General features: G+C 47.4%; 1 pseudogene; it reads right to left on the reverse strand.

The window, feature by feature from the left end:
• The window catches only part of LOC141917620 (ADP-ribosylation factor-like protein 15), a 312,613-nt pseudogene that overhangs the window by 235,612 nt on the left and 51,833 nt on the right, over positions 1-25,168 (reverse strand).

Here is a 25,168-nt window from a genome sequence, read left to right on the forward strand (position 1 = left end):
ATGGCTTCTCCCCCCGGCCGTCTCCCCCCTCGCGGGGCTAATGCATTCCGCAAACGATCTTGTAATTGTACTGCATGTGATTTCAAAGAGTCCGGCAAGCCCCGAATCAGGGGAGTCATTTGATCGGGGTTAGCAATTAATAGCATTGGGGCAGGCTGCTGCGGAACCAAACGCCTGTCATGCATTAATTGGAGACAAGCAGCCTTCTGCAGACTTTCAGTCAAATGATTTATGGTTGGGGTCTCAATACATACTGGATCCCCCCTTTCCAAGGGGTCCAGACCCCCAGCCCAATAAGCAGCTCGTTGAGTTAACGACCACGGCTCTCTCTGGTCATCAGTAACTAAGAAAACCCCTGGCCCCCAGTACCCCTGGGCCTCATCTTCTGATAACAAGATTCGGTCGCCACCAGTCAAAGATACCCTCCACACGTATTCAGTCTCAGTTTCCTGAGCTCATCTGATATATTTCTCCAGAATTTTCGCAAGCTCAGTCGCTGGATATGGTGTAGTTCGAATGGTGACCTGCAGAGCTCTTCCACCCTGACCCTCGGTGGTCTCCGTTTTAATTAATGGTCTTAAATTTGCCCCCTCATTTTCGGGGTAAAAAATTTCTCGGCTTATCTCTAAATCCTTTGTTGGATACAAGGGTCTGGCTGCTGCTTTTGCCAGACTCGTAACTCCCTGTTCACTATCCGGAACAGAGCCGAGATCTGTCCGATTGCAGGTTTCGTGTTCATTCCCCTCTTTTTCGGACCGTGAGATTTTTTCTCGGTCCAAGGCATCTAACAGAGCCGTGTGAAATCGCTGAGAGGTGTTACGCTCATCAGCTAATTGGCTTTTCAGAACTTCAGTTTGCTCTTGCCAGAGTTTAGCTTTTTGTTCAGTAACTTTACGTTCCTCAACCAATTGATCCTGGAGAGCGTTTACCAGATCTTGTAAGGATTTGATCATTTCCCCTTCTAATTGTCTATTAACATGTTTATCTTTTTGGGCTGCAGTCAGTGCTGCCCTTAATACAGCGCACACTACAGCTTTTCCTTTGCCTGGTCGCGACCCTTGCAGCCCCGCAAGTGCACTGATATAGCTTGCCACTGCTTCTGGATTATGCCAATTATCGTGGGCCCAAACCTCTACTAAAGGAGGAGGACAAGCCTTATACTCCTTCAGTTTCTCAAAAATAGGGGAGCAGTCAAGCACCGACATTTCCTGGCCAGTCATGGCTTGCCACTGCTCGAACCTCTCCTGGCTTAGAGCTGAGAGGTCACTTCCCGATTCTCCCTGTCCTTATCGGATAGAGAATCGGTATCCCTCCGACCCTTTGCCAGCATAGAGCTGAGGGGCCAATTCCCAGTTCTCCCTGTCCGAGTTGGTCGGATAGAGAACCAGTATCTCATTAGACTTTCCGACACCGAAGGGGATCCTGCCGACTACGCCAATTTTAATGTCACGTCCCGCTCAGACGAGGGGGACAAGTGACTCAGATTAGCAAATCCCCAATGGAGCGGACAACAAGTCTCCAAGTCTAAACATTTATTAACTACTCACAATGTACTAATTGAACACACGATAGTTGGCTAAGTATATAGCAAGTTGTGGCAAGCAATACAATATGCCTTGCATTGCTTAATGGGAAAGGGAAAAGAGGGAGATAGAGGGAATGGGGAAATACAGATCACCGGTCTGGGTTTCTGCGCTGATCCTGCTGACGAGGGTTCCGGGAGGCACAGGAGACATCCGTCTTTTTCACTGGCATCCGTCTTCTTCGCTTCACTGCATTCTCTCTCTCCCGGGCCGCCCCCCCCCCCCACTTCTTGATTTATACCCACTTTCCTTGGGTCCATCCCCTAGGTCGACCCACATACCTACGTATCCCATGTACGGGGAGGGGTGAGGTGTTTCATGGGATGATGTAATTAGCATGATCATGTTAGCCCTCGTTAGCATATTGAGGGGTGTGAACTTTAATATGCATTTTGTGGATAATGAAGCAAAGGTCATTCACTGGACAGATGGCCCTTGAAGTTTTGGCCAGGTGCCCCAGAGCAGAGCCGTCCTGTCTCCACAGGGCTCCCTCCTCCAGCCCCATCTCGTGTTATTGGGGCAGCCTTATCAGCTTCGACTTCCACAGAATGCACCCTGTGACTCATAGTTTTGTCTTGCGAGTGTTTGAGGCATTTCTTTGATCAGCCTCAACTTTTGCTTTCTCAGGCTGTTTTTCTTAGTTTCTCGCAGGCCTGGTTTCTCGTCTCTCACACCCTCCAAGTGAACGCAAACTGTGGCCTGCACTCTGGTGCTATTGGGATGGAGAAGAACGCGTTAGCGATGTCAGTCGTGGCATACCACTTGGCTGCCTTCAACTCCAGCTCATACTGGAGCTCTAGCATGTCCGGCACTGCAGCACTCATCGCTGGCGTAACTTCATTCAGGCCACGGTAGTCCACGGTCAGTCTCCATTCGCCATTATGTTTTCTCACTGGCCATATAGGGCTGTTGAAAGGTGAGTGAGTCTTGCTGATCACCTTCTGGCTTTCTAGTCGACAGATCAGCTGATGGATGGGGACCAGGGAATCTCGGTTAGTGCGGTACTGCCGCCGGTGCACCGTCTTGGTAGCAATTGGCACTCGCTGCTCTTCAACCTTAAGCAACCCCACCACCGAGGGATCCTCTGAGAGGCCAGGTAAGGTGGACAATTGCTCAACCTCCTCCAGGGCAGCTATACCAAAGGCCCACCGGTACCCTTTGGGGTCTTTAAAGTACCCTCTCCTGAGGAAGTCTATACCTAGGATGCACGGGGCATCTGGGCCAGTCACAATGGGGTGCTTATGCCAGTCCTTCCCCGTTAAGCTTACTTCAGCTTCTAATAGGGTCAGCTGTTGGGATCCCCCTGTCACTCCGGAGATGCAGATGGGTTCGACCCCACTGTGGCTTGATGGCATCAGGGTGCACTGTGCGCCAGTGTCTACCAAGGCCTTATATTCTTGTGGGTCTGATGTGCCAGGCCATCGGATCCACACCTTCCAGTAAATCCGATTATCCCTTTCCTCCACCTGGCTGGAGGCAGGGCCCCTCTAATCCTGCTCACCATCACTCACTTGATCTAAGAGTGACTCCTGCAGGAATGACTTCCTGGTCCCCTCAAGAGGGTCAAGCATACTGTTGGCCATTCTATTCTGTCTGGGGGATTTCTGACTAGACACTGGAGCTGCATCTCTCTTGAAAGACTCCCCTTTCATGGTGGTCTTCTCTTTCAGTTGCTGTACTCGTGCAGCTAGGGCGGAAGTGGGCTGTCCATGCCACCTCTTCATGTTTTCCCCATTGTCGCGGAGGAAGAACCACAGGGTGCCCCATGGTGTGTACCTTCCACTGCCCTTCTCTTGGGTGGGGAAGCGCCTGCTTCTAATAACTGAGACATCGGCCCGTGCAGGTGGAACATAGGACATGTCCTGTTCCACTTTCTGGAGCCTCTGAGACAGTTCCCCTACGGCTGAAACCAAAGCATGTTGGGAGGAAGGGAGACTTCCATCATATTGCCAGAGCTGCATAGTCACTTCATCCACTGTCTGAGTGTCCCACCACCAGGATGCTACTGCTAATGCTTTGGAATGTGCCTCTGGTCCACTTTGCAGGAACTTCCACCACATCAGCTGTGTGCAAGGGACCTGATCTGGATCCATTGGTGACTGCTCATCATTCAGATCACCATAGATCATGTCAAACACAGCCATTTCCCTGAGGTTTTGGATGCCTTTCTCCATGTCGGTCCATTTGCCCAACCGACATAGAACATCATCCTTGTAGGGGTACCTCTCCCTCACAGCGAGCGGGAGTCGCTTCCAAAGGCTGAGGGTTTGAGCCTATTTCCCTATTGCCTTGTCAATACCAGCCTGCTTGGCTAAGGGTCCCACCTGCTTGGCCTCTCTCCCCTCCAATTCCAAACCAGCAGCTCCACTATCCCAGCATCGGAGCAACCAGGTGCAAATTTGCTCGCCTGCAATGCAGCCGAAATCCTTCTGCATATCTCGCAACTCACACAGGGACAGAGATCAGATGATTACCTCCGGCTCTTCCTCCTGCTCTCGTGATGGGCCCTGTTCATCATCACCCTGTACACTGCAAGGGGATTTTTTGGTATATTTGGTTTTCCGTATTGGGGCAACTGATATTGGTACTGCTTGTCCCTCCGGCCCAGCTGCTGTGCTGGTGGAGGCGACCGGTACTGGCGCTGCCTGTCCCCCTGGCCCAGCTGCTGTACCAGTAGGTTCACTTTCAGACCCTGCAGCCCCTTCTCCCCCTTGAGGGCAGTGATCAGTGTTAAGGGCGATGCGGTAAGCATGGGCAAGCCCCCAGCACATCGCAGCGAGCTGCATCTCCCGGGGTTTGTCAGATTGGCAGCACACCTTTTCCAAACACTCCACCAGTTTATCAGGACTCTCCATTTGTTCGGGAGTGAGATCCCAAAGCATTGCAGGTGACCACTGACTCAGGCACTTGCCCATCTTTTCGCACGCACCTTGCCATTTATAACTATCTGCCCCCGGGGCAGGTTTCCAGGTGGTGCTATTGTTGGAGAAGTACCGCATGGCCCAAAACAAGATCTGGCAGACATTCAGAATGCACAGAGCCGCAAGCACACTGGCCTGGGTGCTCCAGGGATAGCTGAAACTCTCAAAAACCGAGAGGATCTCTTCCCCTGGCTCACCCATAGAGGGGGTGAGACCTTTAACAAAAGCCCAGGCAGCAAACAGGTAGCGGTTCACCCCCACAAGCAGCGAAACGAGCCCATTATAAGCAGACAGTAACCAGTAGAGCAAAATAAAACCCTTGACACATTTTCCACCAACAATAAATGCCAGTACTAGGAGCACAGAGTGGATATAAGGATTAATCCAGCCCCACCACGCAAGCAAATTGCCCAGCATTGCAAACATTTCTTATCAAACAATACAAGTAAAAACAGAAAAATTACACCTAACAGATTGCTCTAACACACCTTCTCCTTTTGTCCTTATTTCAGTCTTCTCCAGCCTCACGTTGGAGTGCCAAAGTTGTAATGGTTTAGCCCCTGCCGGGGTCTGAGACCACACGGCCGCTGCCCCTCCCCCACAAAGGGAGTGAAATACAAAGCCCTGATCTGAGATAAGGAGAGGTTTAATACAGCAGTGCAATAGCAACACAACAAACAACAACAATGAGAATAATAGTAATAACAATGAACAGGGCAAAATATCTACCAATAGAGCAGTGAGAGAAAACCCGGCGGCGCGAACCCCACGCGATCACCGATTCTTCCCGCGCTCTGGTGCCTGGACCTGATGTCAGTATGGCATATGAATAACCCAGCTAGAGCTTCCTCCCCCACTGCTGGGGAAACTTAACCCTATCCTGGTTAAACCAGGACAGGTGCCAAGGTGGAACTCCACCAATCAATCTCCCTTTCACATTCCCTAATACTTCTTAATCTCTCGACCTCTTCTTTGAGTTCTGCCACCAGGCTGAGCAGGTCATCCAGCTGATCACAGCGCACACAGGCGCTGTCACTGCGGCCCTCCAACAGCACTGACAGGCTCAGGCACTCCCTGCAGCCTGGGACCTGGACTGCTGCATGTTTGTGTGGTTGCTCTGTCTGGGTCACCACGTTCTTGCTGGTGGTGCTTTTGAGGTGAGTGGAGACCATGGCTCAGGCTACCAGTGGCTGACAAGTACTATGAACCAGTGGTTTACAGGTACTATCTGATCACCCTGAGCTCGGTGGGCAGTGACCTGGTTGCTGCCCTCCCACAGGGTTCTTATCTCTGAATTAACGGTGGGTGGTGCTGGTTCCGCCCACGCTAACTAGGAAGCCCTCCCAGCTCGTTACCGAGGGGTGGGTGTGAGCTGCTCTCCTCGGCGAGTGACCGTTGGTGTGTTTACACCTCGCTCGAAACAGGCGCCACTGGCCCTGGGCTCTGCCCACAGCCCACGCCTCCTCAGCTGCCCGCCCACCGGCTTGCCAGTCTCCTTAGAGCTGACTAGCCGCCCTTCTGTCTCCAAAAAGATTCAAAAGTCCCCCCAAAAAAAGCTCCTTTCCAGTCCCTTTTGCCGTGAAAACCACCCAGTATGGGCTTACCTGCACTGGAGCTGCTCTCCTCAGTGAGTCCATAACATCGGGTTCCATCTGTTATGACAGTCTATAAAGCTGAGGAATGAGGCGGAGTTGGCTCAGTTGGTGGAGCAGGAGGCTTTGGAAGTGGCACGGGGATGTTGCAAGGCATCAATTGCCATAACAGGGTTATTTGACAGTCCAGTTCATTGGCTATTCTCACCTAAAATCAAATCTCCCTGAGGCACACATCGGACCTCTCCATCCTTCTGCATCACCCATCAAGTGCACCCAGGTCCTTGGGCAAAAGTAATCCCACACATGGGTTTACCTTTACCCACTGCAGGAGTAACCCAGACGGTCTTCCCCAACATATTCCTAATGCGCACTACGGGGGCTTTATCCCCGTCCACGGTATGTAGGAGGTTTGATTGAGCAGGGCCAGCTTGCTTGGCAGATCCTCTGGGATTGACTAACCAGGTGGCTTTTGCTAAATGCACGTCCCAGTGTTTGAAAGTTCCACCCCCCATTGCTCTCAGTGTTGTTTTCAGCAATCCACTGTATCGCTCAATTTTCCCAGAGGCTGGTTCATGGTAGGGAATGTGATATATCCACTCAATGCCATGTCCTTTGGCCCAAGTGTCTATGAGATTGTTTCGGAAGTGTGTCCCATTATCTGACTCAATCCCTTCTGGCATGCCATGCCGCCATAAGACTTTCTTCTCAAGGCCTAAAATGGTGTTCCGGGCAGTGGCATGGGGCACGGCATAAGTTTCCAACGAACCCGTGGCTGCTTCCACCATTGTAAGCACATAGGGTCTGCCATGCCAAGTTTGTGGGAGAGTGATATAATCAATCTGCCAGGCCTCCCCATATTTATATTTTGACCATCGTCCTCCATACCAAATGGGTTTTAACTGTTTGGCTTGCTTGGTCGTAGCACGTGTCTCACATTCATGGATTACCTGTGCAATAACATCCATGGTTAAGTCCACCCCTTGGTCACAAGCCCATCTGTATGTTGCATCTCTTCCCTGATGGCCTGAGGAGTCATGGGCCCAGCGAGCCATAAATTGTTCACCCTTATGTTGCCAGTCCAGATCTACTTGAGCCACCTTGATCTTGGCAGCCTGATCCGCCTGTTGGTTGTTCCGATGTTCTTCAGTGGCCCGGCTCTTGGGTACGTGAGCGTCTACATGGCGTACTTTCACAACCAGATTCTCTACTCGAGCAGCAATATCTTGCCATAATTCAGCAGCCCAGACGGGTTTGCCTCTGCACTGCCAGTTGCTCTGTTTCCACTGCTGTAACCACCCCCACAGCGCATTTGCCACCATCCATGAGTCAGTATAGAGGTAGAGCACTGGCCACCTTTCTCGCTCAGCGATATCCAAGGCCAACTGGATGGCTTTCACCTCTGCGAACTGACTCAATTCAGCTTCTCCTTCAGCAGCTTCAGAAACCCGTCATGTGGGGCTCCATAGAGCTGCCTTCCACCTTCGATGTTTTCCCACAACGCGACAGGAACCATCGGTAAACAGGGCATATCGCTTCTCATTATCCAGTAGTTTATTATATGGTGGGGCCTCTTCAGCACGTGCTACCTCTTCTTCTGGTGCCATTCCAAAATCTTTGCCTTCTGGCCAATTTGTGATCACTTCCAATATTCCCGGATGACTGGGGGTCCCTATTCAAGCCCATTGTGTGATTAATGCGATCCATTTACTCCACGTGGCATCAGTTGCATGGCATGTAGAGGGGACACTCCCTTTGAACATCCAGCCCAGCACTGGCAGTCGGGGAGCCAGGAGGAGCTGTGCTTCAGTCCCGATCACCTCTGAAGCAGCTCGGACCCCTTCATATGCTGCCAGTATCTCCTTTTCGGTTGGAGTATAACGGTCTTCTGATCCTCTGTATCCCCGACTCTAAAACCCCAGGGGTCAACCCCAAGTCTCCCCTGGTGCTCTCGGCCAGAGACTCCAGGTAGGGCCATTCTTCCTGGCTGCACTGTAGAGCACATTTTTAACATCTTGCCCTGTCCAAACTGGCCCAAGGGCTACTGCATGAACTATTTCCAGCTTAATTTGCTCAAAAGCTTTTCACTGCTCCGGGCCCCATACAAAATCATTCTTTTTCCGAGTCACTTGAGAGAGAGGGCTGACAATCTGACTGTAATTTGGAATGTGCAGTCTCCAGAAACCCACAACACCCAAGAAAGCTTGCGTTTCCTTTCTGTTAGTTGGTGGGGACATAGCTGTTATTTTATTAATCACCTCCATTGGAATCTGACCACGTCCATCTTGCCATTTTACTCCTAAAACCTGAATCTCCTGTGCAGGTCCCTTGACTTTACTACGCTTTATGGCAAAACCGGCTCTCGGAAGGATTTGGATTATTTTCTCCCCTTTCTCAAACACTTCTTCTGCTGTATCACCCCATATAATGATGTCATCAATGTACTGTACATGTTCTGGGGCTTCACCCTGTTCCAGTGCAGCATGGATCAGTCCATGGCAAATGGTGGGGCTGTGTTTCCACCCCTGGGGCACCCGATTCCAGGTGTATTGGACACCCCTCCAGGTAAAAGCAAACTGTGGCCTGCATTCTGCTGCCAGAGGGATGGAGAAAAATGCGTTGGCAATATCAGTTGTGGCGTACCAATTGGCCGCCTTCGACTCTAGTTCATACTGCAGTTCCAACATGTCTGGCATGGCAGCACTCAGCGGTGGCGTGACTTCATTCAGGCCACGATAGTCTACTGTCAATCTCCACTCTCCATTAGACTTTCTCCATTAGACTTTTCTAAGAGATCTTTAAGTCTGAAGCTTTAATAGTTTGAAGTAGGTGGCACACAACACTAAACTGGAGTTCATGTATGACAGCCATTCTCAAAATCACCTCCACCAAGGAGAGGTGCTATGCTGGACCTTGTTCTCACCAACAAGTAGGGGCTGGTGGGGAGTGTTAAGCTCAAGGGCAGCCTTGGCTGCAGTGAACATAAAATGGTGGAGTGCCAGATACTTAGGGCAGTTAGGAGGGCGCACAGTAAGCTCACTACCCTAGACTTCCAAAAGTTTATCCAAAACCTTGGTCTCTTCAGGGTTCTGCTTGGCAGAGTAGCATGGGATAAGGCCCTGGAGGGAAGAGGGGCCCAAGAAAGCTGGTAGATATTCAAGGATCACCTCCTCCAAGCACAGGAGTGATGCATCCCCAAAAAAAGGAGGTCAGGCAAAAAAGCCAGAAGGACTGCATGGATAAACAAAGAGCTCCTGGACAAGCTGAAACACAAAAAGGAAGAATACAGAGGGTGGAAGCAAGGACAGGTAGCCCAGGAGGAATACAGAGAATCTGTCCAAGGAGTGGGATCAGGTTAGGAAGGCCAAAGCCCTGCCAAAATTAAATCTGGCCAGGGATGTCGAGGGCAACAAGAAAAGCTTCTATAGGTATGTCAGTGATAAAAGGAAGATTAGGGAAAATGTGGGCCCTCTCTGGAAGGAAACAGGAGACTTGGTTACCTGTGATATGGAGAAGGCTGAGGTACTCAACAACTTTTTTGCCTCAGTCTTCACTGGCAAGGGCTCCAGCCACACCATCCAAGACACAGAAGGCAAAGGCGGGGACTGGGAGAAGGAAGAACTACCCACTGTAGGAGACAATCAGGCTCAAGACCATCTAAGGAACCTGAAGGTGCACAAGTCCATAGGACCTGATGAGATGCATCCACAGGTCCTGAGAGAACTGGTGGATGAAGTGACTAAGCCACTATCCATCATATTTGAGAAGTCATGGCAGTCCAGTGAAGTTCCCGCTAACTGGAAAAGGGGAAACATATTGTCTCATCCCACGCGGTGGGTTATGAGGGGGGGTGAATCTTCTGAATTCCTCGAGAGCCTGCATGCTGGTGGGAGAGCTGGTCTCTGCTCAGCAAAGCCGCAGGGCGGGCCAAGTCACCACAATGACTCAGAGGAACAATTCTGCTGTTGACTTTATTAACTGACCACTTCAGTGAGTGAATGGAGACAATTTGGCAACAATCAACTGATAACCGTCCGGAGAATGAATAAAGGCACTTTAGTGATGAGACTATTTTCCTAATAACCCATCAAGGATCAACCAATCACAATTCAATTCCTACAAAACTTATACCCATGAATATATGTAAAAGAGAGAGAGAAAGAGACCAAAGAGAGGAAAAAGAAAAGAGAGGAGGGGGGGGATAGGAAAAGGGGAATCACCACCCTTGGATCCCGCGTTGTCGCAGAGTAGCTAGCCTGGTCAGTAGGTGGTGGGTCGACAAAGACACACATTGGGTGTTGCCTTTATATAGTCTTTCTTACGCATGTGCAATAGGTTGTTCCAGAAGGTTCTAATTTTCTCTGGCTTGTACCTGCGCAGTTAGGCACGTTCTGTCTCTGGGCAACAACAGGAGGGAAGGGGAGAGAAACGGCCCACTGCCCCACCTCCGCAGAGCTTGCTCCGCTTCTCCCCCACAGGGCATCCAACTCGAGTTGTTTGAGACATCCTCTTTATGAACAGTTTCTTGTTTATTAACAGTTTGTGACACCACCCCGTGGCTCAAACGAGTCAGTGGAGTGTCTTCAAGGTCATCTTCTAGATCAGTGGAGTGTCTTCAACATCATCTTCTAGGGTGGTGATACGAACATAGTGGACAGCAGGAGAAAAGAGAAGAAATAGAAGTGAATAGACGGGTAATCATACATCTGATAATAGCTATGCCAATTATCAAGAACAAAAATCCAACTAATAAAGTTATTCCAATTTGTACTAACCACTTCCCCCACCCCAGGAGTCCCCCGGACTGCAGGAGGGAGGTGACCAAGATCCAGTGAACCAGTCCTTTGGCTGGAGTGACTGGAATATTTTGACAGTTTAATTGGCAATTTCTTTCATTTTGGCCCGTGTTTCCTCTACGGAAGTACTGGTATTACGGAGAGTTACACAACATTCTCCATTACTTAAATTTAATATACCACATACCCCTTGCTCTTTTAACAATATCATATCTAAAGCTAAACAATTTTGAAATGTCATCTTTGATACTTGTTGTACTTGTAAATTCAGTTCTCCTAAAGCATACCTTGTCTAGTTACTTAGAAGGTGTACTTGCCAGGTGATGTTTTCTAGGATAAATTGATGTCACATCAGGATTACAGATGGAGTAAAGACATTTTCCATTAGAACATCCTCATGCTAGTTCCAGGGGAGCTGGGTATATACTAGTTTTACAAGTCCAGGTATCATTATAATCCATAAAATATACCTCAGGTTTTGCAGTGAGTGGCAGGCTCTTCAAAGGGTAGTGTGTATGGGGTATACTGCATTATTTACTGCTGTTATAATCTTCAGTTTTATTATAAATTTTATTACACAGCCTATCTTGATTTTTACATCCACTAGAACGGTAACTCCAACAAGTACACATGTCCCTTATCAGAACCCTTACTCTCTCAAGAGCCAGGTTTCCAGGGGGTCTCCTGGGCCAGTATTACAATCGAGAACTTTAACACATGTGAATAGATCAGACCAGCTATGTTGTGGGGGATTTGTGTATTTAGACTGGGGAAGTGCAATGCATATCCCTTGGTCAGTTCTATTCCACATTTTTATAAACCCACAAATTAATTCCCATGCAAGGATTGAAGGAGTATTACTTCCAGTCCCCCCATGTTTCCCTCTGCCAGAGGAGAGGAGGACAAGGGTCCACATCGGTTCTTTCAAACTGGCTTTAAAAAGAAGGGGTTATCCATCTAGTATTAATTTTGTGGTCTTTTCCATTGGCATCAGTAGCCACTCAGGTATAAAGGTTCAGTGGGGTTTTCAAAGTTAATGGAACTTCCCCTACTGTGGGTAGGTCTACCAGCACAGGTTGCCCTGGATAATGTGGGATTTGTTTGGAACCCATCTGTTTTTCTATTCCTGGGAGAAGACTCGGGAGTTTCAGGCAGAAGGCAGTGAGCCTAGGGCATCCATTTGTACCCCCATCGACTATTGACCTTGATCACAGCATCCCTCAGGCGTGCTGGCCAGCCAGGATCATGCGGCTTTAGGGCATGCTTCAAGAGCCCATTAGTTCTTTCCACTACCCCATTTGCTTGGGGATAGTAGGGAGTGTGGAATGTCCACTGTATCCCTTCATTTGTTGCCCATTCTTGCACCACCCCAGCAGTGAAGTGGCTGCCACTGTCAGATTGTATTGATTTGGGCTTGGGTAGGACACTGAACCAAATTTTCAACCCTTTTACCATATTTTCTCCAGTAGCCTGTGTTACAGCTTCAGCCTGGGCAAGTCCAGACACTATCTCTACTCCTACTAAGAAATATTGCTTTCCCTCTGATCTCCTAAAGGGCCAAGTTTCCCAAAGCTCTTTCCCATCTCAAAGGTGGAGTGGAGGATTTTGCAAAGGATGTTTTTCCAGATGAGTGCGACATAGGCTACAAGCAGAAAATATGGTATTTCACATCTTTCTATTGATGGGCCATCCTCTACTCCCAGCCTCTTTCAGGAGGTCTTTAATCCCTGAGTGTCCGCATTTGACATGCAACCACTCTAATAGGTGTTCCCATTTTTCTTCCTCTCCTTCTATCGCTAACACAGCCAAACAAGTAAGTGAGTCTACTTGGTTGTTCACAATGTGTGCTGGGTGATTCCCTCCCTGATGGGCAGCTACCCATCCTATTAAGATAGATCTTTTCCTAGCTGCTTGCAGGATATCTTCCCACTTCTCCTTTTGCCAGACAGGTACCCGGTTTACCTCCCACTGGTTTTGCTCCCAAAAGGGGAGCCACTCGGTGAACACAGCATATGAGTCTGTGTAGATATATATAGGGTCCATGTCATCCCTTTCTCTCGTAACTACACTCCAGACTGCCACCAACTCTTCCACCTGCGCACTACTCTCGCCCTCTGTTATGATTTATTCTCCAGAATCAACACACAGAGCTACTGCTCAATATTTTCATACTTCACCTTCCCTTTTTAATGAGGCATCAGTAAACCATACATCCTGTAACCGGAGCTCATAGGGAGGAGCCTCTTTTATATAGGGAGGATGAGCTTCCTTTTCCGGGGAAACAGATGATTTGTCCTGTATTTGAAGCACCTTGGGGGCCTCTTCTGTCACTTGGTATATGTGACTGTAATGTTCTAATTGAGCATACCATTTTCTAACTGTCTCCCACCGCGCTACTCCCGTGGGAGGTGGGGTACCCACTAGGACAGGTTTCAGAACTTTAAAGGGTCCTCGCAAGATTATGGATTGTTTCCGTATGATTTTTCCAACTTCTTGTAGGGCTAGGGCTACCACAAATAGATCCTTTTCCCAGGTGGAATACCACTTCTCTGCACCCTTAAAACTACATGAAAAGAACCCAACAGGGCGAATGGGGCCCTCTGGTCCCTTTTGCCATATATGTATTGATGCTCCATGGATTGCAAAGCCCCATTCAATTTGAAGCGGGTCTGAGGAGTGGATTGGGCCTAGGGCCTGATATACTCCTGCCTCAAACACTAATAACTTTAGGGCCTCCTCGTGAACAGGGGTCTAATCCCAAGCAGCTCGCTTATGTACTATGTCATAAAGACAATGAGCTATAATGGAGAAATCTGGAATATGTTTTCTCCAGAAAACCAGCAAGCCTAAAGCATGTTGCAGTTCCGTTTTTTTGTCTGGGACTTTTACCTGTTCCAAGGCAAGCAGGGTTTCAGGAGGTATGCACACTGTGCCACCTTTCTACCACATGCCTAGAAATTTCACCTCAGGGGCAGGTAACTGTATTTTCTCAGTGGGGATTTGGAGGCCAAATTTTTCCAGGTGGGTAATTATGTTTCTTTGGGCTTCCACCACTGCAGTAACATTGGTCCCCCCTATCAGTACATCATCGATGTACTGGTATGTTTTTACTCCCTCCTTGGGAAGAGGAGCTTCCGCTAGCACCTGAGCTATGGCATGGTGTGCCAAAGTAGGTGAATGTTTATAGCCTTGTGGGAGGCGGGTAAAGGTATATTGTATACAATCCCAGGTAAACACAAATCTGTCTCTATCGCTCTCTTGCAGGGGCACCATGAAAAACATGTCTTTAACATTAATAGTTGCTAAAATATCATGAGACTGTTCTTGGATAGTGGAGACTAGCTCTGCTATATTAGGGACAGCTGCTGTTAGTGGGCCAGTGCCTGCACTGAGCCGTCGATAGTCAACTGTTAAGCGCCATTTTCCATTTGGCTTACACACTGGTCATACTGGGGAATTATAAGGGGAGTGGGTTTGTACAATTACTCCCTGCTCTTGCCACTCTTCTACCACAGGAGTAATTCCCTCTCTGGCTCCCAATGGCAAGGGGTAAGGCATTACATTTACTATTTTAGATGGGGGAAGTGCTGGGGCCATCTGTAACAGTTGTATGGAGGTGATGGTGGGAGATCTGAATTTCCATTCCCTCCCACTCAAGTCCTTCCACCCTCTCCTGTGGGGACGAAATCCCGTGCAGGCCACAGGAGACAAGACCACAGACAATCAATATGATTGGAAGTCAAGCTCAAACTTTATTAGCAAGCAAGCCCTTATATACTCTTGTGCCTTCTAAAAATAGCAGCAAGCCCTTATATACTGCTGTGCATTCTAAAAATAGCTCCCCTCGGTACTTTCCACAAACATTGCTACCCGCACACAGCCAGTAGATAAGTTCCTGCTTTTGCAATTCCAAAAGGTCCCTTCTTTATCAGTTTCTTCCTTAACGAGCACATTCTTTTCTTCTGGCCTTCTTGTAACTATTTCTTGCTTTTAGACGTCGTTAATCTTCTGACCCGAGTGCTGGTTGTACTTTTCCATTGTCAGTGTGGGCAGAAAGTTTAGTAAGCCAGCATGCATGCCCACATCTCCCCCCTTTCTTTTTATTAAAGCCTCCATGTTATTTTCCACACAAGACAGATGACATCTCATTAAAATAGGAAGACAACATATCAATAATCCCACTGTTATTATTGGTCCTGCTAACATTCTCAAAAGCTCTATAATCTGCTTTGGCCACCGTAGACTTCCTAAAAACTCATCCAAAGGAGAAGAAACTTGCTGAATCTTATGCATATTATTTTGCAGTTGCTGAAGCTGATTAAATATCGACTGAGAGTGATCAGAAAGATTCATACAACACATGCCCTCAAATTCTTCACATCCATGTCCTTGTGCCAGTAACAAAAATCTATAGCTGCTCTATTCTTCAAAACAGCATGCCTTACACTATCTACATCCATCAACAAATTACTTATTATATTAGATGTTAAATTAAATTGTTTTATACTCCAACAAGACATTTTATTCAAGGTGGATAGGGCTTTTGCAGCCCCTACTCCTGGGGCCAAGAGAGAGGCAGCAATAATCTCTTCGGGCCCCCATAATTCCACTTGGTCTCAGCAATCTGGGGTGAGTTCATGATGTGTTATGGCCCGTTTTAATCTTTGATGTTTTTTAAGATTTCTTATACTAGGGGCAAATAAAATCAGCCTTCCCAGGTAGCATGGACCTCCAACTACTTTGGCAAGAATCCCTCCCCATGCTCAATCCCCACATATTAAAAAATACCCAGGTGGTAACCTTTTAGCTGAACCATTATTCCATATTCCTCCTTCTTCAAGATGTAGGCCCATTTTAGAAGCGTGCTGACCACCACAAAACCAAGTTTTATTTATGGGTATCGCGACAGGAGTCACATTCTGTCAGCCTTCCCCTTTCAATCGATTTTCCCAACCCCAGCGACCCACAGTGTATCCCTCCTCCCAAGTCGTATACATCCCCAGGGCTGATTCTGCGTGTTATTTCCACTTACTGGGGGAAGAGAGCCTCTCAGCTGTAACTCTTGTAACGGAAGAGGGGCTGTCTGATTAAGATAATTCACAATATGTCCCTGTAGCATAGGCAAGCCTGCTTGTGGGCAACTCTGTTGTTATACAATGCCCAACATGTCCCGTTAACGTCCTCTGTTCCCTTATTTATTCTTGCCATATTTTTAACAAACCCTTTAAAGTCCTGAGCGCTAACATATGGCATACCAATCAAACAGGTCTGAAATGGGTCGGTAGCAGTTGCTAAACCTAGGCAAAATGCCTCCTGTCCTGATTGATTTGCTCAGGTTACCCAGAAATTCTTCCACGGGTCAATTGAACTAATTCCCCATATTCCCTGGGCAATTCCACCATACAGCGGCGGTAACTTCTCACAGCTTAGTACTTTTTCGCAGTTCAGTGTTACAGCTGTCCGCTGTTTTTCCCTGCCACCTTGGCACAACTCAACAGTTTCTTATCTATCTTCCAAGGCCTGTTCTTCATCAAAGCCTAGCTATTTCTCAGGCTGTGTAAGGCTGACAGGCCGATGCCTCCCAATCCCCTTTCTTTGTTTTGCAGCTGCACCTGCAAGACTTGTTTCAAGGCTTTCTCAATTAAGGGCTAGGCAAACTTCAAAAAACACAGTATACTTAAAATAGTTCCACAGAAGGCTAGAAACAATACAGCAGTTACAGTTACTAGGTAAAAAGAGTAGGCTAATTTCAGTACCCATAATTAAGGGATATGACAAAAATAAACAGTAAGGAAAATATGGAATAGCACACTTACTTAATGAGGTACTAACATTCAGATCCGCAATTGCTGGGGAACCCTGGATGCAGCGAGAATTTAGAGTGCCCTTCCTCGCAAACCGGAAATCCTACGCGATGCGTCCATCCGTAGGTGAGGCATCCAACATCGCTGCAAGCAGGTCCAGCCTCATATATCTAAATCAGCAGGCCAAAATAACTGGCAACTTTCTTTGAGCAGAAACATCTGATCTCATCCTCCTGTTGGGTTCCACCCAGAGCCTGGCCACCACTCAGGGGGGAAAACCAAGGGAGTTTCTAATAAGGTTAAACACTTGAGTTCTTAATTCTTAATATTGCTAAACAAAGGAAGTTGAATACACACATAGCATTTCATCCTTATTAATAACTACATTTTGTCTAAGCTACATCTTTCACTAGTGACTAGTAAGCCTATAAATTTCATTAAGGAGTTGCAACTACTGTTAGCATTTTCTCTGAAGAGTTGGCAACCGCAGTGTGATTAAGGACAGAGATAGTGTATTTTGTCCTATTGCAGCAGCAAGCATTACCCATCCATTCTGCTTAAATGATCAGTCGAAGAGATGGCGAACTGTCGGCACAGGGGCATCCACAGCACCCACAGCCGGCTCCTGAGTGTCCACCAAAAGCTGCCTCTCACGCCTCAGGTATGGTCGCACACACCTTGCCGGTAACCACCGGGGACCGTGACCTGTGGAGACACAAGCATAACCTCTTCCCCAGGTTATTAAAGGATCTGGTCCTGCCCAGTTACCACTTTCCAGGTTTTTTGCTGACACTTGAGCCTTGCCCTGGACTTCTTGTTGATCTGGTATCTGCGACGAGAAGTGATGCAACATTGATGGCACCTGTGAGTCAGGGGAAATGTTTAAAAAGTTCATGGCATATAATGCCTTATTTAGCCTTTCGTGAGGTGTAGATTGATACCCTCCATCTCCCCCTTTTTGTTGTTGCAATAGATGCTTTAGCGTGCCATGCGTACGCGCCACAATGGCCTGTCCGGTCGGTGAGTGGGGAATGACGCTCAGATGCTTGACTCCCCACTGTATGGCAGGACACAGACACTGCTCCAGAAAAGGTATCAACAGACACATGTACATATTTTAACGTTCCAAATGCAGGGAAGTGAGTGACGTCAGATTGCCATAATTCTGAGGAGGTGAGTCCCCGAGGGTTGACACCACTAGCTGTTGAAGAGAGGGAGTCCTCTGGTATTCAGGGCAAGTGGCAATGATGTCTTTAGCCTGACGCCTTGATAAAGAAAACTGGTTTTGTATTGCCCTGGCCTTTTGGTGGAAAAAATGCATGTGAAAGCCGTGCTTGCTCAAAGACATTTGTATTAGCCACTGTAACATGTGCAGAGTAACCGGAACAATGATACACACAGGTTCCTGACCAGCAAGTAATAGTAGGCGCTGCCTACCTTTCATGATCAGTTTGGCAAACATTTCTGGATGAGTAGTGACCGTCTTGTGCATTTGGTGTGACAAAAGAAAAAACAAAACAAAACCAAAAAAATCCATTCAAGAATAACACGAGGGTCACTAAGTGTTTCATCCCACTGAAACAGCAGAGCATAGGGCTGCCCTGGAGGGTTAAATAATATCAGTTGATACGGATGGCCGGGCACACATCGCGATGCTTGTCTTTCTGAGATGGCGTTAGCCACATGGTGGAGATCTTGTTTTTCTTTCTCTGTAATTACTCTGGGTGATGTCAGTGAAGGATCTCCTCGCAAAATATCAAACAAGCTATGCAGATCATCATTAGTTAGGCCCAACAATGGCCGTATCCAATTTATGGCTCCTAACAGTTTCGGTAAATCATTTAAAGTCTTAACATCAGTTTTAAGTTTAACCTCTTGCGGGACAATGGTCTGTTCACAAATTCTCCACCCCAGGTACTGCCACGGTGATGATCGCTGTACCTTTTCAGGTGCTATTTGTCACCCCATTTGAGATACTGAGTCTTTGGGTAAAGCAAGAGCCTTTTCCATGATCTCCTGTGTTTCTGCTGCTATAAGGATGTCATCCATATAATGATAGATAACAGCCTGGGGGACCTGCATTCTAACAGGGCTCAAAGCCTTTGCAACAAACCACTGACACATCGTGGGACTATTTTATGCCTTATGGTAAAACAACCCAGTGGTACCGTCTTGCAGGTTCACTGACATTAATACTGGGAACAGAGAAGGAAAATTTAGGTGCATCATACAGATGCAAGGGAATGGTAAAAAAACAATCCTTCAGATCAATTATTACAAGATGCCAGTTTCAGGGAATCATTGTTGGGGAGGGCATTCCTGGCTGTAATGCACCCATATCCTCCATGGCATCATTAATGCATCGGAGATCATGTAAAAGTCACCATTTACCACTTTTGTTTCAAATAATTAACACCAGCGAGTTCTAAGGACTGGTGGTAGGTACGAGATGTCCTGCACTTAATTGTTCCTGAATTAAATCATTAAGGTGGCACAACTGTTCCATTGGTGAGGGCCACTGACCCACCCACACAGGTGATTCTGTTTTCCAGGTTAGTCTCAGGGTGGGTTTAGGGGTGGGCTGTGCTGCAGTGGCAATTAAGACAAATTTGATCCAATTTGAGTTCCCCATCGAGCCATACAGTCACGACCCCATGATGTAAGAGGGGTTTCCAATATAAATGCATGAATATTTGCTACCCAGTTTTCTGGGCCACTTACATGAATGAGATCTTTGCTTTGAAATGTTACAGCATGACCACCAACCCCATAAAGCACTCGAGTTACCCGAGCTAAGGGCCAATCTGCTCGCAGATATTACGGTCACATCTGCACCAGTATCTAAAATGCCTGTCAGTTCAACAGATTCTTCTGCTTTAGTGAGGGCACATTTTACCAGAGGTTGACCTTGTGTCACTGTCTGAGCCCAAAATATTTGAGGAGTACCTGCTGATCCAAATCCTGAGTCACCCCGGCTTCTCAGCATACTATTAGGGGGAGCCGCAGTAAGATAAACAAGCTGAGCAATTTTTGACCCTTTTGTTACTGAACACAGGGGTACAGGGGTCCAGATCATAATTCTGATTTCCCCTTCATAATTGGCATCTATGACCCCTGGTAAAATGAACAACCCCTGTAAGGTTGTAGATGATCTTCTGACAATATCCCCCTCAGGGAGATGGTACAAGGGTGCGCTCTCCCCACAGAGTACGCACCTAAATTCAAGACAACAATGAACACAGAGTTACTGCCTCCCGCTAGAGGAGATATTTCACCTGTGACACCTCAAACACTGAGCCCGAACAAACAGGCAGCACCAGTGACCCAGCGGGCGGGCACTAGGGCGCTCTGTACTAAGGAATGTTCCCTCGTCCTGCACTACCCCCCCACTGGTACAGAGTTTGCCCTGCGCTTCGTTCCTCTGCGGCCGCTTCCCTCGCGGGATAACGGAACTGCGGGTCAGAGAACTCCGCACTCCGCAGCTGCAGCTGGGCTGCGTCTCACACCCGCAGAACAGTCACACACCCACACAAAGGGGCCCCTCACACTTATCACTCATACAACATCAAATGACAAACACTACAAACATCAAAACACCATTAAGAATATATAAAGCCCTTGCTTGCTGATTATGTGGTGTTGGCAGACAAGGGATGCTGCATCCCAGTGTCAGCACCTTCTGTAAAAACTGCTGCTTCTGGCGTTGGGGGGGTGCGGGTCGAGAGCGCGGTGCCGGGCTTGGCCGCAGGCCGTCGTTCTGTGGCGGGGGGTGCTCAGGGAGGCCCCGGGGCTGCCGCCGCCAACTCCACGCTTGCAGGTGGGGGGGTGCGAATGCTGAGTACAGAGATCCACACACTCAGTTTTCCAGATAGAATACTGTGCCGGCGTTAGTACCGTTTTTAAAAGTGCCAGCCAATCCCACGGGACCAATCGATACCCATGAGCGATTGCCTCCAGTATACCTGTTGTAAATGAGTTTTGCAGTCTGTCCTCATTAACGCTTTTCTGTAGTTCTTTAATAACAGAAAATTGCAGTCCTTCCCAACGTGGCTGACGTCCCGGCTCATAGATTAGAGGAGCAACAATCTTTCTCGCCATGTCCATATCCCCTTGCGCCAAGGCTTCTTGCCTCACTTTTACCCACAGATCATCCCCAGCTAAGGGAAGATACAGGCCAGGTTCTCTTTTAGGATTTACAGTGTCAGGGTCTAAAAGATTATCACAGTCTACAGACTCAGCATATTCAGCGGCCCCAACTGGTAAAGCAACGGGTGGGGGCGATTCTGTCCGAGTAGTACCTAACTCTCTGTTCCCCAAATCCTTCATTTTGGCAGCCGCATGAAAAATTTGAGGTACAGCAGCATCAGTAGCAGTGTCCGCGTTCATAATTTCCAACATCTTTTTAACTATTCCCCAAGTCTGAGCTGCCTTTGGTGTTTGAGAATTTCTTATAGTGATCGCTTGCCATAGTTCTCCCCCCAAAGAATACCAAAGTCCTAGGTCAAACATATTTCGTGGTCTGACAAAAAGTCCTGTCCACTGTCCCCATTTTAATAATCTGGACAGCGCTTCTGGGTTTCTTGATAAATCCCTGTCGGTCCACTAATCTCATTAAAAACCCCTGGACCGACTTTTCTTCCGCGGATATCGCGCTTCCCCTGGCTGCTCACCTTGTGCGCACTTTTGTCTCTTTTTCTTTGTTTCTTCACCCCGCAGCCGTTTCTTCCCTGCCTTGTGTTTACCTTCTTTAAGAAGGCCGTTGTCCCCACCGTTGACTGAGTCGGTAGTATATCACGTCGATCACGTCGATAGCAGATCACGTCGGGGTCACCATTTGTGGGGACGAAATCCCGTGCAGGCCACAGGAGACAAGACCACAGACAATCAATATGATTGGAAGTCAAGCTCAAACTTTATTAGCAAGCAAGCCCTTATATACTCTTGTGCCTTCTAAAAATAGCAGCAAGCCCTTATATACTGCTGTGCATTCTAAAAATAGCTCCCCTCGGTACTTTCCACAAACATTGCTACCCGCACACAGCCAGTAGATAAGTTCCTGCTTTTGCAATTCCAAAAGGTCCCTTCTTTATCAGTTTCTTCCTTAACGAGCACATTCTTTTCTTCTGGCCTTCTTGTAACTATTTCTTGTTTTCAGACGTCATTAATCTTCTGACCCGAGTGCTGGTTGTACTTTTCCATTGTCAGTGTGGGCAGAAAGTTCAGTAAGCCCGCATGCGCACCCACACTCTCCCTTTTAATACTACAAGTCCTAGAATGTTCACCGGGTATGGGCCAACAACCATAACTACCCAAAGGGGATTGTCTTCTTTGGGCAACCAGAACTTCACTGTGGCTGTGTTTTGGAGCAGGGCCTTCCCAAAAACATCAGTAACTCATATTTGTATGAGTGTAGCACCTCCTGATTGTCTTTGTTCTCGTGGCTTCACGGTAGTTGGGGCCTTTGGTCAATAGGACCCGCTATTGACTACAGGTCAGATTCAGCCTGGGTGTAATTGGAGTCCCCTGGGGAAACCGTTTTGAGCTAGTCCCCCCTGGAGCAGCACGCTGCGGTCAAGGACTCTCCCCTTGGGTCAGGATGCTGCCCAAGGAAACTCCTGTGAGAGACAACTTGTAAAAACAGGTCCTGAAATAAACAGTCCTGTGAGAAACACAGACTGAGAAAAACAGCCCGAGAAAGAGATAAAGGATAGTGGGGGGAGCGGAGGCCCTCCAAGCTAAGGAAAGTCTCAAACACTCGCAAGTAATGAAACTATAGTCACAGGGTGGATGGTGTGGAGGTCAAAGCTGATAAGGCTGCCCCAATAACACAGGATGCAGCTGGAGGGGGGAGCCCTGTGGAGACAGGACGGCTCTGCTCTGGGGCGCCTGGCCAAATTGCAAGGGCCATCTGTCCGGTGAATGACCTTTGCTTCATTATCCACAAAATGTACATTAAAGTTAACACCCCTCAATATGCTAACGAAGGCTAACAAGATGATGCTAATTGCATCATCCCATGAAACACCTTACCCCTCCCCGTACATGGGATACGTAGGTATGTGGGTTGACCTAGGGGACGGACCCAAGGAAAGGGTGTATAAATTGAGGGGGGCAAGGGGAGGGTGGGGTCTGGAGAGTGAAGTGACGCAAAGAAGACAGATGCCTCCTGGAACCCTCACTGGTGGGATTGACACAGGAACCCAGACCAGTGATCTTTATTCCCTCCGTCTTCCTCCTTTCCTTTTTCCCCTTTTCCTTCATTACCATTAAGTAATGCAAGGCATGCTGTATTGCTTGCCACAACTTGTTATATACCTAGCCAATTATTGTGTGTTCAATTAGTACATTGTGGCTAGTTAATAAACGTCTGGACTTTGAGACTTGTCTCACCGTTGTCCACTCCGTTGGGGATTTACGAATCTGAGTCACTTGTCTCCCTCGTCTGAGCAGGATGTGACAACTCCTTGAGGTGACTTGGGTCTGGGTGCTGCCCTGAGAAGGTCCTCGAGGTTGAGAGCCCTCACTTGTTAGGTGAGTAGAGTGTTTTGGATTGTCGTTAAACCCTGGAAAGTGGTGCTTTGTTCTGTGTTTTGGGTTGTCTTTAAATCCTAAGGAGTTGTTCTGTTCTCCTCTCACGGGCATTCAAACCTGTAATTGAGTAGTTGTGGAGGGCTAGTTAATTGCGTTGACAATAAATTTTTAATTTTTGGTGGCTGTCTGTTTATTTGAGAGCCTCTGTAACAAATGGTTTGACTAGAAACAGCTGGTATGCTAAGGAATTTGATGTTAGAACAGAAAAAACATTTATTCATGAAGTGTTGGAGGGGTATCCTGGTTTTGGCCAGGATAGAGTTAACTTTCCTTGGGCGAGCACAGCTGAAGGGCTGGGTCCAGATCGATCATTGGAGCATTCCATGGCATGTGATGCAATGCTCAGCATATAGGCGGGCGCCTGCTCTCTCACGGGCGTTGTTTGTTTTGTTTTCGGTTTCCGGATCGGCTGGGTGGAGTTTCACCGGTGCGGTCAGATCGCTGCTGGGGACGGGCTCTGTACCGGTCGCCGCTGAGTGAGCCACTACTGCATTTTACCTGTTTTGGACTACTATCGTTACTGTTGCTTTTGCTAGTAACTTTTTTTTACTTAACCTACAAATTTATTTTTTTTTTTTTTGTTCCTCCCTTATTTCATTGGGGGGGGGGGGGCGGTAAACAACTGGCCACGTGGCGATTTGCTACCGGCTGAGTTCAAACCACAACAAGGGGAAACTCTTGAAGATAACCCAACTGAGGTAATAACTAAAGGCAGTCGTGGAATAGGAGGTAATCATGGGAGTATGTTTGGAAAGGTTCAGGAGCCAGCCTGTGGCTTACAGTATAGAAAGCTTCCTGTGAGACTCTTCCCCTCCCCAACGTGATTTCCTATTGGAAAATGGAAAGCTAAAGTAATAACAGAGCTCATATAGCATATCCTGTCTACTCCTTCCTTTGCCATGTTGTGTCCTTGATATGAGCAGCAAAACAAAGTCACAAAAAGGCAGCAGGAAAAAATCCTTTTATATGTTACCATTTGGGAAATGTGGACGATTTCATTCACAGTCACTTTTGATATTCTGTGGGTAGACTGCTGGAAAGCAAAGGTATAAATGCTTTCAACTTTCAGCCTTAAATAAAAGGTGCTTGCTATCACCAGTCTTGGCAGCAAAACAAAGAGGTTCACTCAACAGTCAGAATTCAATATAACTGTTAAGCAGGTATTCTTTATTGGCAGCACTGGGGATTCTCCACCATGAGTGCTCTGACGAACAGGCAAAATCACAGGGAATATATGTTGCAAAACCATACATATTCAACAGATTTCTGAGAACTAATTTACCTAAACATAAGATTTCTTGGAACTCATTCATATATGCAAATGTTCATCTTTGCATTTGCAGAGGTTCTCTCTGGTGGTTGAGGGATGAAGTAAATACTCTTCCTCACTGTGTTTGCTAGTTGAACTTGGCTTTTGTGCATGCTCAATCCTACTTCTTACCTAGCTTCCTTACCTACAAAACCAGTTTCCCCTTTATCTATTCTATTCAGAGATAGCATCTCAGAACAGGTTTCCTTATCTACAAGCATTTGTCCTGAAGGAATGCAGTTTTAGCAAGAGAAGAATCATATGTCCTTCAGTTAGCTTGGGACAAAGCCTTCAAGGTTCCCTTTTATGAAATGGTTAACTATTTACAGCATTCATCAATCAAAGTCTACATGTTTTAACAGTGACTCCTCTTTCAACAGTGACTTGTGTTTGAAAGCATGTCCAGTTTGTTGTTGTAAATGTGTAGTCAAGCTGCTTGAACCATGCTGGTTGTGGTGTGTGTTGCTACCAACCTAAATGAGCAAAAGAAGGGCAGAATGTTCTGATGTATGTGTTCTGTGCATGTGAATGTTAGATATATTATGGATTTTTTTTTTTTAATATGAGCTGTG

Source organism: Strix aluco, chromosome W (assembly GCF_031877795.1).
Source record: "Strix aluco isolate bStrAlu1 chromosome W, bStrAlu1.hap1, whole genome shotgun sequence".
In the NCBI taxonomy this organism is placed as follows: Eukaryota; Metazoa; Chordata; class Aves; order Strigiformes; family Strigidae; genus Strix; species Strix aluco.